Here is a 13,575-nt window from a genome sequence, read left to right as displayed (position 1 = left end):
TTTCCTTCTGTCATGTGTAAGCCCTTACCTTAAGAGAATTGTTATCTTTTTTCAATATGCATATAAATATGGATGCTGAAGAGGCTGATTGGTTTCTTAGAGTTAGATAAGGAGCAGACTAGACTGGGTTAAACTGTGTACACCAGCTTTATATTGCCTGTAATGTCACAATCAAAATGAAGGCTACATTGTGTTGGCAATGAAATAGCAACATAAGGGACAGTCCCTGAATGGGATCATATCTAGTATCATCAGTCTGACCTGTCAAAGGGTGGAGAAGGAGCTATTGTCGCCATTTATAGATCAGGAAAGGATGCACAAAAGTAAAAGGCTGAACTGTCATGCCAGGTGAGCACAAGTTGAGGAGAAGATGGAGCTGGGCCATTTGTGGAGATGTATGGCAGGGGAATGAAAGGTGATGGGTATAAACTGAAACAAGCAAGGTTGATTGACATAAGGAGGAGGGAAAGAAAGAAAGAAAAAAAAAAAATGCCCATGAAGGGGACCCTCAGCATCATGGTTGGAATTCAGAGTTGATCCTGCTTTGAACAAGAGGTTGAATGAGAGACCTAAGAAAATGTTAGAAATGCAGAATTAGATCCTCAGCTGGTGCAGGTTGGCTTTATCAAGCTTAAACATCTCTCTATCATTCTCAGTCATGTTATCTAAAATGCAGTGTGCAGATCTGAAACACTGCTTTAAAGCACAGTTGTTTCTTAATGAGTGGCGAACATACAGAATCAGTCTTGGCATATAAAAAGAACGGATAATTTTCAGTTGCGTGGCATCAGAGCTTGCTGAAACACTGATGATTCGTAATACTGTAGTGTGGTGCCTTTAGAAGATGTTGTACAGCCTTCACAAAGTTCTTTGAAAGTATTTGTGCTCAGCCTTCAACAGGATATATTTAACAAGTGAATTTTTCCCCCCAGGGGAATCCCACACATTCATCTCAAATTTTAAGGACAATTTATGGCATGGAAACCTGAAGTTATTTAATCAGGAACAAACCACAGGAATGTAAACAAATTATGCAGGAGAATGAATAAAGTATTTTTAGCAATCTGTGGGTGTAGCAGCTAAATCTAATGTGAGTCATCCTTTGTCCTCCCTGGCAGACCTCAGGCTTGGGATGGTTACAGGGTGAGAAATGCTGTCCAGCACACAGACCTCTGCTCCCACATACCTGCCCTGGGGGAGCTGACTTTTACCGGAAATTGAAGTACTCAAAGCTCAAGGGCTAGAACTAATGATGCCTATATTAACGAAGTATTGTGAATGAAGCTTTTATTCATAATTTAAAGTGATGTTATTACTTCATATTTGAACGTAAGGAGTCTGATAAGATACGGTTTGATTCATCCCATTCATTTGTTCCAATGTTTTGTGCAGGAAAAGTAAAAACATGTTTGAGATGAGGATTTTGAACTTGTTTCTTCTAAATAACTGTAGGTAGGTGTTATTGCTTGAAAGTTCCTTGAGAGGGCAGACCAAAAACTTGGTATGAACAATGTAAAAGAAGTTGCAAATTTAGGAAATGAGCAAAGAACAAGAATGTAAATAGTAAGAGTGGTCTATCCTGGTCCTGCACACAGGAGAAGCTCTCTGAAACTGGAGAGGGAAAGAGAAAGATGTTAGGGAGAATCGGGAATGGAGAGTCTGCTGCATGGGAAAGTTTTTGAAGTGATGAGCAATCCCTTTGCACATTCAAGGCTTATTATCAGATGCACCTGATCTAGATGAATAGCTACTTGATAGTAAAGATCTGATTCCAGGACATCTAAATTGAGTTACATGATATTAACTTTATGATAGGCACTTTGCCTATGTAAATCAACACTTAGGCAGTACTTAGAAACTCTTTCCTTGAGCACACTTGGAGATTTCCCAGTGAATGATTTTGCCCCGGCCGACCCTCAGGGAGGTACTTCCTGTGCTAGAGGTAGTTGGGAGTATAAGTCTGATTAAATCAAAACCCAGGCTGTATGGAAACTGGGCAAGGGAATACAAACAGACTTTTAGTACACAATCTGGGCCCGAGTGATCCTTCCCCTTCCTGCAGATTGCAGCCATTTGGAGCTTCCCAGCACTGCCACCAGTGCTGCACGCGCCTGTCCTCCTTTATAGCATGGCTATTGCTCAAATGTCTAGACCGCATAGCTGCTGAGTGTATTCACAGCAAAATTACATGTGGCATATATATGCCAGGTCATTTATGGTTATGTTGACCAACACAGGTTTTGCACACATCCTTGGTGAAGGAGAAAGAAAGGACAGATACCATCTCCTCGTTGCAGGCTTTGGTCCAAACAAGCAAGGATCCTCTGTCACAGACACTAGGATGAGCATCATGGCTAAATTTGTAGGACAGGTGTGGTGGTGGTAAACAGTGGTGTGATTTTAGTGGTGGACGGTAGCTACTAGCATGTGGCTTGCTCATCTGCTATTAAATAGACCACAACTGGAGACATGTTCATGGGGCTAGACTGTTACAGGGTACCGATATTCAAAATACATGAATATTATGTATTCATGCACGATGCAAACTGAGCATAATGCATACTGGATTGCTGAAGTGAAGAGAGATGTCCGGCTTCCGCTGTCTTGGGATTTGTCCCATGCACTTTAAAAAGCATTGGGGTATGTGTGGGGCTATTTGTTTAAAATTAAAAAAAAGCTTTTTATGAAAAAATGCAAAACAATGATCTCACCTGAAAAATGATGCTTGCAATCCTCATACACATATTTCTAAAGTATAGGTGTTGCTCAACATTTGGATGTCTAAATCCGAAGGCAGAGGCTCGGTTTTGCAATGCTCTGTGTGTGTACAAATATAATTAATGTTTATGAAGCATTCTGAAAACTATATTTGTTATTACTGAAAGGATCATACAGGAGCCATCTGAAGTAAGGTTTGATTTATGGAAAAAGAAGCTGCAGGTTTAATTTGCAGACTCCAAGAACTCAGGTAGATTAGTACGGAGAAAATGTCCTGGGGGATGGGGAAGGCTGTTGGAAACACAGTCCCCTGGAAGTTACAGTGGGGAAAAGGTCTCTGCTTAAAAATCTTGGGAGGTAGCAGCTTTTGTCTCTGACTTAAGGGTGTGAACTTTGATGTAATTTTTCATGGATTTACTGCTACAGGCCCAGCCAAAAATTATCCACTTATTTGTCTTTTTTTTTTAAAAAATATTTTGAAAGCACAGAATGATGGAGGTGGAAAAGTGATTGATCTTTCTAAGTCACAGAGCAGAATTGCTCCTCTGCTGGGCCTGTAGTGTCTCTTGGGGGAAACACGAGCACATTAATGCTCAGCCTAATAGCTCATTAGTCCTAATTATTACTGTATGTTTGCCAATATATATATATTTACTTTGCACTATTAAGTTGCATGTATCCACATTGCAGATTCTTCTTGTGCAAGTTGTCCCAATGAAGTGACCCAGAGAGAGGGTTATAGTGCCCTGCTGCTGCCTGTACATGCTTGGTCAATGATTTTTGTCCTATTTTTGGGGAATAGCCTTGTGAGTAGGATGGGAAATTCATTCTAGTACTTCAATTAATTAAAAAAATCTGCATCTGCTGTGTGGGCACCCGCACTGCTGACAGCCTGGGAAGGAGTGTGGAGGAGGTTTCATGGTGTTTCATGCTGCTGCAGCCGGAGAGCTTTCCATGAACCTCTTCAGAGGTGGACTGGCATTGCACTGCGCAGGGTACAGCACCCTCCAGAGACAGCAGCATCTTTCTTCCATGCAGAAATGCAGTTCAAATGAATTCTTGAAAAATGCAAAAGCATATAAATATTGAGTGGTGATTTAGTTGATGCTGGCATGGATGTTGAGCCTCAGGAAGGTGACAACACCACTTATAGTGGAACTCACAAGGGTTCAAAAATAAAGTGTAGAGAAAAAAGGAAAACCAAAAAGTGCATGCTGCATGACAATATTTAATGTGAATGAGAAGCTGAATATACATGGGCAAAATCAGATGGATAGGATATAATCAGAAGAGTTCCAGGACTTCATGAGGGTCTACAATGAATCTCCAGTTCCATGATTTTGCATAGATTGCTCTTCTTTGATCAAAAGTGTTTTACAAAGAAATCTGCTATTACAATTGCTTGAAGTTATTTTTTTTGCCCTGGCTTGCATCAAGTGAGATATAGGCAGAAAAATAAGCTGGGAAACCATTACATCATGTGTCTAAGCAGAAATAAAGCACAAGAAAGACTTACAAATGCCTAATTTTAAGAAATGCCAAGTAGAGCTGGTTTTTTTTAATGGTAAATGCTGGTTCAGCAAAATATACAAGTGAATATGAATTTTGATAAAATTTAATTTTGGAACCCAAAATTTTCAGTCTTATAATTTTGAAATATTTTATGCTTTTTATTTTGAGAGAAATTGATAATAAAAAGTCAATGTTGGCATAAAAACTTGAATTTATTGAGATACATTTTTATCAAACCAAAAATATATTTTTGGAAATCTTGTTTCTTGGAAAATTCTATTTTTCAATTCATCCTAATTTTGAACGAGATCAATAGTGAAATTTCAATTTCTTGTAGTTTGGAAATTCTAGTCCTCGTGCAGGTCTAGTGCCAGGAAGCCATGCTTTTATTGACTCCACTGGGAACTGTGGCAGCTCAGTACTTCTATAATCCATTATCCATAAACTTAGTCGTGATCTGTCTTACTGTTCAGTGCTGCTTTTCACTTAATCCACAGACATCCATGTTGGATTTAGGTTGGCCTGCAAGTTCTATAACAAAATGGTTTGGACAAATGAGGAGAAAAAGGATTAAAGTTTCCCGTATCATAAAAGGATAATCCTGAGTTACATGCTGTCCCAGAACCACACATACCCCTAAACCCGTGAGATCCCCTGGAACCAAGTAAGTTTCTGATATCGAACAACGCAGTAGATCCCACTACGGTTTGCTGAGGGAAAGTGGTGAGAGTTGGGCCGGGATATATCACAGAATATGGTGGCAAGTCAGGATCCACTATGTCCACTATTGTATCGGGATATTTTATGACACAGGTCTCATTGGAGGTGAGGGCAAACGGCTCAGGGCATATCACCCCCGGCGGCAGGCAGCACTCGTTGTAGGGAGACATGTGACAGATCCAGACCTGAAACACAGGAGGAGGGGAGGGGAGAAAAGGCAGTCGTTAGTCCAGCAAGAAGTTTACATATTAGATGTCAAGATTTTGGGAAGACAGGGTTGCGTGTTGGATATCGCGATTGCTGGCGAAAGGGGGAATTACAAAGTGCAAATAGTTCAGGTGATAGTTAAATGTTTGTTCAGTTTCCTTTTTCCATCCAGTAACTCTTCTCCTTCCTAAGTAAGCCTTTTGAACTTCATTTCAATATCTGATCATGTTTTCTAGATCACCACTGTTTTCGTCCTAAAACGCTCTTGTCCTAGTGCTTCTTTTCTCTTTTTCCCAGGATTTTCAATGTGTTGCACTGCTTTGTCTCACTCCTATTGCCGATTCAAACCCTGCTGAAAGCTATAACACCAACTCAACTCCATGTTTTAAACTTTGATTTTAATCCTCACTGCACCGGCAAAACCAAAACATGGGGGTAAAGCTAGTTACCTCATCTCACCTGATTAGAAGTGGAACAGTATGATCCATAATGAACATGGAGATCCACCCATCTTTTATTAGTCTCATTATATTTCATCTGGATTGCAGTATCTTATATTTGAAATCACACAGCTCTTTAAAACTGTGCCTGATATCAAGGCCAGATTTTCCTGGGCATTGTATAATTATAGATTAACAGGCTGTTGTTGCCCTGAATTGTGCCCACACTAATTAGGCAAGGCAAACAGAGTGAGGGAGAAGTGATAATTTTCTTCACTTTATCAGTGTGAAACTGATGTGGAAGAGATCAAGGACTGGCATAAAGGATGGGCCTGAACTGATTTCCCAAATGAGTCCCCACATTTACCCCAGGAGTCTGTGCGAGAGACAAAATTCAGGGGAGATTTCTTGTGTCTCCATCTAGACATCTCATTTTAGCCACATGCGATCGTTGCCTTCTCCAGTCCTCAGGGCTGCGCCTTCAGCTTTTTCTGATTGACCCTGTGCCTTTGACTTGATGGTAAGAAAAAGCCAACAACAGAATATTTTACCAGCTAAAGAGCTGGATCTGAAACAGCTAGTTTTGCCTTTGGGAAAAAAATTGCTACTGCAGATCAGTTTAAGGGTAGGGATCCTCGAGTAGTCCAATGCAGACAAACAATTTGTCAAAGCTCATCCTAGTACTCATGAAAAGAGATGAAGAAGGAGCACTTGTACATTCCTTCTAGATTTGGAATTCAACACTATAAATATATTTAAACAAAAACAGCAACAAAGTGGCTTTTTAGTAAGAAAAATCTGAGTTCCAGTCTCTGTAGGATTTTGAAAATATTTAGGACAAGTTCTCTAACTGTTAAAAGACACTGTAGCTTCCTTGAAGACAGCTGAGGGTAAGAACATCATAAAAAATTATTTTTTTCAATGATAATTTCTTTAATGAAACCTAGTCTTTATAATATGAAAAGACTGCTTGCCAGTATGAAATTATTGTGACTCTTTAGATTTCTGAGGGAGTTTTATATGCCATCCCTGGTTTAAATGAACTGCTGTCCTGAACGCTAACATAGCTGGCAAATGCCAGCTTCCACCTCTGAAGTGTAAAACTTAAATTGACTTAAAACTAAAGGACAATAGAAAGTATGTTTCTGGAAGAATACCCCCTTGCCATTTCCTAAGTTTAACCTATCATTTGATAATATTTAGACAGCAATAAGTAATTGATTCAAAATTGACTTACCCGAATCACCAAGGAGAAGAGTTTAAGAAAAGTGATTAGAAGAGTTCTACGTAGCAAATGCTTTTATACACTTAGTCAAATTGCCTGGAGGATGTGACACCCTTTTTGCATGAAGTCTTAATTAGTTGCAAAACAAACTTTGCTGCATGCATAACTTCTGCAAGTAATGAAACTGTTTTGCTCGCTGTTTGTGTTTGTTAGCTATTGGATCTTCACGTAGTGTGCTAAATACGTACTACATCCTGCAGGCAGGATTCACTTTAAGATTTCATGGGTCAAAAAGAACTTGATATACTTCATTAACCGCATTTCAGTTATATCATGAGTTGATCAAGCATTCTTTTATTTGCATTCCCCCCCCCCCCCCCCCCCCCCCCCCCCCCCCCCCCCCCCCCTTCAAATTCAGTCTGTGAAAGGGATTCAAGGGAGCATCAGTAGCACCATTTGCTGTCAGGGAACAGGATTTTATTTTCATTTCCCAAATCTGACATGTTGTCCAGTGTGGAAGAGTTTTCCTTTGAAATGCCTTACAGGGCATTAAACTTAACAGTATACAGCTGTTATCCCTCTCAGTGAATATGCATGGATTAGGACAACAACTCAATAAATTCATAGCCATTTTCCCAATGAGACTGATCGTCTTTGAATAGGATTGATTCCTAGGGAGAGCGCTCTACGTTATCTAACATCCCCTTTAGCCTTTAAAAATAGCACTTGCATAGGATTTAGGTGGAGCATGTGGATTTGTTTCAGGTCTCTTTGCAGGGTTTGACCATGTTGCAATTAGAGGCAGGTAGATGCCACCCACGTTTTCTTGCCACTGACTCAAAGTGAAGTCACAGAGCATCACAGAGCTGGGTGGTTGTTTTTTCCCCCCCCCAGCTTTTTGACCGGGTTGAAAAGGACAATATTATAGGAAAGGGAAGGTTGCAATGGACAGTACTCTGAAACTGGTGTTTCCTTCCAGGATGTGTTTTTCTGTGACAGTACTAAGGTGAAGACAGGGGGTGGACAAAGGACACAAGAAATAGCTCTGTCCTGATGAGAACTTAATTTAACACATACGAGAGGTGTAAGTTTAATATAAGACTACCAAAGAATCAGAGAAAATGGGGGCTGTCAGTTTGTCAAGATTTTTATGAATGAGCGAGACACATGGATTTAAAAGTGTTTTTATAAACACTTTAAAGAGGAAATCAATATGACAGAAATATGTTAAAGAAGGAGAGGGAAATCAGGATTCACATGGAAACAGATTTCTGAAAAAGCCACCAGTTAGTGCAGCTAGGAGTTTTTTGGCATAAGTCACGTGACATGCCATCTCATAAATCAGAAACAGTTTTTTTTAGTACATAAAAGGTATACTTAGTTGAAATCTTATTGTAATACCAGGGATAGGGATCACTTACGTATTTGGGGACACACTTAACAAGTACAATGCAACTTGCTGTGTTGCATTAGTGTAACTGACGTACAATGCTTTATCTGCATAAATGACTGGGAATCAGTCTGAAATCTTTTGTTCTGTTCACAAGTTCCCGTAAATGGTTTTGCCTTAGGACCCCTGCTAGCATCCTCCCAAGCTACAGATAACTTATGATATAAAGACAGATGTTAAGTAAATAATAATTATGAACAAAGGGATCCTTCCTCCCAGTTTGCAAGGCAAGGAAGGGAGGCATGTCATCTTTCTAGCACCACACAACGGCTGCCCTTCGCTTTGAATATAAACCTTGTGAAAGAGAAATAATAGTTTTGAGTCTTTGACATGAGGTTCCAGCGCTTTAAGGCAGTGAAGTTCAGTGTGAGACTAAAAAGTTTTCTGGGGCTGGAGTAACTAAGAAAAGTGACACAGCTGAGAGGACTGCAGTGAGGACTTCCCTGTTCAGGATGAAAGGTGGTATTGTCACTTTATCCAGATACACGGGGATCCCTAAAGGCTCCTCCTTTAAGGGACAGAGCTGCACTGGCTGCTCTGGAAAAGGGAAAGATCTAAGGCTGAAATACTTTATTAACACTTCACAGCACTGCAGAATGACTGGAGTCAAGGCTGGTGCAAGTTTGCATAATGTAGTATATTTATTTGTAGCTGATTTTCCCATGCTTTTGTCCCTTTTCACCTCTCTGCTCCATCCTGGTTAGGAAACTTCGTGCTCAGGCTGACTACCTGCTAGATATGTTGCGCTCACACCTGTGCATCGGCATGCCTTCAGCCCTTGTGGGGATTACTAGAGTATTTATACTGATTTGTCTAAAATATTTCAAAATCAAATCTGGCCACTTGGAGCTATGGGGGGAAAAAAAATTGCCTATTCCTTTTGCATAACATACATAAGGTAAAGCCTTTCCTATTCACTGAAGGCAGCTGTTCTTCCTATAGGGAGGCAAAGGGTTTTTTTTGTACAAATTAACAGCTCTGTCTCTTGTGTCTTGTATTGATTTTGAGTATGTGAATCCTTGGGGGAACACCGTTGAGTGAAGCAGGTGCTTCCCTTTTTTGCCAGAAGGTGGCCAAAAAAAAAAGTCTGGAGTAAAAAGGTGCATTTGTGTTTCACCCTTAGCACTGTTTGGACTTCTCTTTTTTGAGTAAAACGTTACGACGTCTTAGCCAGGTTGTGTTTTAGGGCCATAATAAGAAATGAGAAACATGAGTACAGTTTTCTGATTAAAGTAGGCTTTTTGAGGGCTCCAGGCAAAAGGGGAGTAAAGGCAGATGGGAATTTCCTAAGATTTACCTCTAATCTGCCTAAGCACTGCTTTGCCACTGAGGAACTGTGTAACATTTAAGCTGTGCAGCAGGATTCATTCGGCTGAAAAGTCATATATACTTATATAGGGAGATTAATATATATTTATTTAGATACATTATTTTCATTCAGAATTCATTTAGTAAGATTTGTTTCTTGCAATTTAACCACGCATAAAGAAAACGATTGGTTGTATCAATATAAAATTCACACATGTTACTCATAAGCCAAGTGAAGATAAACCTTAAAAACTTACAGGTAAAAAAAAATCCAGTTTTTAACTGACTGTAAACCACTGCAGGCACTGTTCTTAGGGAGGAAAGCTATCGCATGCAGTAGATCCCTTAATTACTGGAATTGCCCTGGTAGCTCAGTTTTATAGACAAAGCAGCAAGACACCCTGTGATGGTCCAGGCATGGAGCCCTGCAGCAGGAGAGCCCCACGGGGTTGGTGTGAAGAAGCCTGAGAGCAGTGGTGGCTGTGGGGTGGCAGCTTCTTCCCTACCTCTTCGGGAGCCGAGTGGCCCTGGACATCGCCTGAACCAGGGCAATGCCCCAATGCCTTTTCCGCAAGTGCTTGGGACAAATCAGGTATGATCTTTAATAAGCACTACAGGAAGATAGCTGGAAATGCCTGGCAAGAAAAACCTTAGCTGCCAACTATGCTCGTCTGTAGTTGAAGCATTTTGTGCCATTAACCCAGGCTTAGCGTAACCTGTGCTCCTCTTATGGGCCTTCTCCTTTCTATTTACTGTCCCAGAGACTGCTCAGTGCTTCGTGTTCATTGCATCCTCTTTTTACAGCCCCTTGTGCCGTAGTACGTTGTGGGACTCCTTGAGACTTCTACTCTTCGCAGTTTTGGGCACTATATAAAATGCTACCTCGCACTTCCCTTGCAGCTTAATTTTTCATTGCCTTTGGCAAATTTTAATTCTAGTTATTATCTGGGTTTAATAGTGAAGCACAGAGGCTAAATGAATTGTCAGAGGTCACTTGGTGAGCAAATGGAACAGCCTGGAGTAAAACAGGCTTTCCTCATTGGCATTTATCATATTATTTGTAATTTGAATTCCAGCAACTCTTTGAAGTCTTAACTGAGATTGCATTGCATTGGGCAAACAAAGGGCAAGTCCGCACACCGAACAACAAGTGTTTGAACTGATTAGACCTGAGAAACAAAAGAGAAGTGCAACATTAATGCACAGGGATTAAGGGAGGGCCTGTCAGTACAGACAAGTACAGTGAGCACTTTTTGATATGTCCTGAAATGACTTTTCCAGTTTTACACAGGAAATCTGTGGCAGTCAGGAAGTAAACACAGACCTGAGTTTTAATAAATTCTTTAACTTTAAGAGTACCCATTATATTCACATTCCCTCAGTGCTGTTTCCACGATAAACTGAGGATTTGGTGTAACAGCTCAGTCCGTAGGATGACTGAAGTATGTACAACTGCAACTACGCCCGGGGTTTGAACACCGGAACATCCTTCTCTCCGGGATAGCCATGTTTGCAGGAAAGATAAGAGACCTGAAATTGAATCTGGAGAGATAAGTGTCCAAAGGGATTAGAAATCCTAGTGTAGTGGAGATCCACTTGGTCTGAACAAAACACAGCTATTCAACAGGGCCGGAAATTCTCAAACTGTGCTTCTCCCCCTGCCCCCCCTTAGAATGAATAGTGAACATTGATTTTTTTTTTTTTTTTTAAAAATCTTTTTTCTTTCTCCACAAAACAGAGAAAAAAGTGGCAAGTTGTTTAAAGCTGCTTAAAGTATTTAAGACACCATCCCTAGTTAAAATCCTTGGCTTCACTTATGTATTTTGAAACCTAAGGTGTTACTTAAGAAATCTGCAATTACCAATGCCTGCAAATTACTAACTATGGAGTAATGATCTTTGTTAAAAAAATAATACCCTTTAAATGAAAATCCTATATCAAAAATCATCCCTTAGGTAATGGTTGGTTACCAAGGAACAATTGTCTCAACATGGATTTTTCTACTTTTCTGAAGAGAGCAGTCAAAGAGGGAAAAATAAAGAAAACAAATAAAGACTAAGAAAAGAAACAGGAGGCCTAAGTTGTGGGAACTTTCTTAAATTAATTGAAAGATTAAAGAAGCCTTTTGTGTGTGAGGTCCTAATTAGCTATGCAGATTTTTTTTTTCCAAGAGTAAGTTCTGCATACTGTCTGTATGTGTCAGACTAGCCTGACTTGCACATTTTCTGACCTTCACATTCTGCTCACATTCTTTCATTAGAGATGTACAAGAGCCTAATCCTTTGCTCAAATCATTCCCCTAGCTCCTCTGAAAGGGCCTCTGAGTTTATTAAGGGTCTTAATAAAGGGTCTTTATTTTGTTATTCCTTTATCAATATGAGTAGTTCAGCTCTTTCTGAGACCCTCCCCTAAATGCAAACAAAATTAAACAAGATGCGGAGGTCATGCAGGCTTATACAATTATTCTCTGTTTTCACATACATAGCAAGTGCATGATTGTGTAATTTCTGCGAACCAGTATTGTCTGAGAAGGTTCAGGTTTTCTCAGCAAGAAGTTTCATCACTTGCCTATTCTGAGCAATCTGGCAGCAGTGCAAAGCTACTTTTCCAATGAAAATCAAACCAAAATGTAATATGATGCAAGTACCTTAATACATAACTAGAGAATGTACATTAATAACCTTGACACATATTTCAGGGTGACTTTGTAACTCTGTTTTAAAACACTGCAATCATGCTGGATATTTAAAATATGACAGTAAGTGTTTTGCATGTATAAATAATTAATGAGAGTTTGCAAAGTGCTTTGAAATCCTCTAATCTGAAACTTCCGCAGGCTGTTCCCAATGACTGGCATTGCTTTGGGATCTTTATAAAGACATCTAGTTTATAGAAATAATTTAGAGGATGAGGACCAAAGATTGAATGAATTACTAAAAAAAGGAAAATAATAAAAACTAAGAACATGAAACGGTTTTCAGAGAAAGGTGGTGGAGCATGAACACTTTTTATACTGACATCTCCCAATCTTCCACAAGATCAAATGGCACCCCAGCATCTTGCCCCAAAAGATTTACTTGCATAGTTACAGCAGATTGTACATTAAACCTGCAAAGGGAGTTGTTTTTACACCAGGCTACAAATGTAATCCCAGCATTAGGGGGGGAGAGAGAGAGAGTCCTCTTTACTGCTCATCAGCCTTGCCCAGACAGCTGACTGCTAAGACTGCTGCAAAATTATACTACCTGTGTGAGGGTAGGATCCAGCTTCTTTGGACTATAGGAGTACCAAAATTAAGGAGCAAAGAAAAACAAATTCCTTCTCCCTATATATCAGGTAATGTGAACTCACTCTCTCTAAGCATGCAGGTTCCTTGGGTATGGCCAATGACAGAGGTCACTAAAGTAATAGCCATGATCTTTGATATTGCTTCATATAGAGCTTAGTGATTCCCTGTAATCCCTACTCGGAGATCCCCATGAGTCTGGCTTTGGAGCTGGGTGAGCTATGAGAGACATCCAGGGAGACAGAATTAAAAAGAAGTCACCCAAACCACTCCTGCTTTACAGTGAAAGCTAAGGCTCACTCCCACTGAAAAATGATGAGATTTGGGTTGCCAAAGCCATGATGCCTCAAAGGACATAGATTTTTAGAAATCACTTGCCTTGAAAATGAGGCATCCCAGAGCTGTTCCAAATTTGAAGCCAGAAGTAACTAGTAGTTTTGAAAGTCTGTTTATGCTTTCTAAGCAGTGCACTCCAGCTCCCAGCCCACTTGTCTTCTGTCCTTACAAGTACCACAGCTAAATATGATTTCAGGGGAAAGATGATGGGAACAAGAGCATCAGACTGATGACAGGCAGCCTACTAAAAACGCTAGCAGTTGTGCCATTGAAGAGAGGCCGGCTATTGAAATACACTCACAGAAAGGGAAAATAATCTGTCACTGAGATGATTTGTATCCTGAGGAAAAAAATGATTAAAATTATAAGGCTT

This window comes from Gymnogyps californianus, chromosome 29, assembly GCF_018139145.2.
Source record: "Gymnogyps californianus isolate 813 chromosome 29, ASM1813914v2, whole genome shotgun sequence".
In the NCBI taxonomy this organism is placed as follows: domain Eukaryota; kingdom Metazoa; phylum Chordata; class Aves; order Accipitriformes; family Cathartidae; genus Gymnogyps; species Gymnogyps californianus.
Note: the sequence above shows the minus strand (reverse complement) of the source record.